Here is a 1579-nt window from a genome sequence, read left to right as displayed (position 1 = left end):
GGACTAGGAAGACTGACATGACCCGCCTTTTCCGGGTCTGAGGGAAGCGGACGTGGCTATACCAGCCGCACGTTACAGCGCTTGCGTAGTGGGGAGGTGTGGCCTGTTTTTTTTACAGGTTTGCGATAGCCAATGAGGTGCAAGAGATTCCGGGCACGTTGTCATAGGAGTTACTGACTTGTGTGTGGCAGATGGAGGAAAAGTGTAGATAGTATAGTATAGTGGACGGAGGCGAGCGCACCTGCACTGGGCGAGTGTAGTATGCGGAGAAGTATGGGGGCGCCCTGTGCAAGTGTATGCGGGGAGAAGTATGGGGGCGCCACACCTGCCCTGTGCAAGTGTATGCGGCGAGAAGTATGGGGGCGCCACACCTGCCCTGTGCAAGTGTAGTATGCGGAGAAGTATGGGGGCGCTGCACCTGCCCTGTGCGAGTGTAGTATGCGGAGAAGTATGGGGGCGCTGCACCTGCCCTGTGCGAGTGTAGTATGCGGAGAAGTATGGGGGCGCCGCACCTGCCCTGTGCGAGTGTAGTATGCGGAGAAGTATGGGGGCGCTGCACCTGCCCTGTGCGAGTGTAGTATGCGGAGAAGTATGGGGGCGCCGCACCTGCCCTGTGCGAGTGTAGTATGCGGAGAAGTATGGGGGCGCCGCACCTGCCCTGTGCGAGTGTAGTATGCGGAGAAGTATGGGGGCGCCGCACCTGCCCTGTGCGAGTGTATGCGGGAGGAGAAGTATGAAGGCGCCGCACCTGCCCTGTGCGAGTGTAGTATGCGGAGAAGTATGGGGGCGCTGCACCTGCCCTGTGCGAGTGTAGTATGCGGAGAAGTATGGGGGCGCTGCACCTGCCCTGTGCGAGTGTATGCGGGAGGAGAAGTATGGGGGCGCTGCACCTGCCCTGTGCGAGTGTAGTATGCGGAGAAGTATGGGGGCGCTGCACCTGCCCTGTGCGAGTGTAGTATGCGGAGAAGTATGGGGGCGCCGCACCTGCCCTGTGCGAGTGTATGCGGGAGGAGAAGTATGGGGGCGCTGCACCTGCCCTGTGCAAGTGTAGTATGCGGAGAAGTATGGGGGCGCCGCACCTGCCCTGTGCGAGTGTAGTATGCGGAGAAGTATGGGGGCGCTGCACCTGCCCTGTGCGAGTGTAGTATGCGGAGAAGTATGGGGGCGCTGCACCTGCCCTGTGCGAGTGTAGTATGCGGAGAAGTATGGGGGCGCTGCACCTGCCCTGTGCGAGTGTAGTATGCGGAGAAGTATGGGGGCGCCGCACCTGCCCTGTGCGAGTGTAGTATGCGGAGAAGTATGGGGGCGCCGCACCTGCCCTGTGCGAGTGTATGCGAGAGGAGAAGTATGGGGGCGCTGCACCTGCCCTGTGCAAGTGTAGTATGCGGAGAAGTATGAAGGCGCCGCACCTGCCCTGTGCGAGTGTAGTATGCGGAGAAGTATGGGGGCGCTGCACCTGCCCTGTGCGAGTGTAGTATGCAGAGAAGTATGGGGGCGCCGCACCTGCCCTGTGCGAGTGTATGCGGGAGGAGAAGTATGGGGGCGCTGCACCTGCCCTGTGCAAGTGTAGTATGCGGAG

Source organism: Anomaloglossus baeobatrachus, chromosome 6, assembly GCF_048569485.1.
Source record: "Anomaloglossus baeobatrachus isolate aAnoBae1 chromosome 6, aAnoBae1.hap1, whole genome shotgun sequence".
Classification (NCBI taxonomy): domain Eukaryota; kingdom Metazoa; phylum Chordata; class Amphibia; order Anura; family Aromobatidae; genus Anomaloglossus; species Anomaloglossus baeobatrachus.
Note: the sequence above shows the minus strand (reverse complement) of the source record.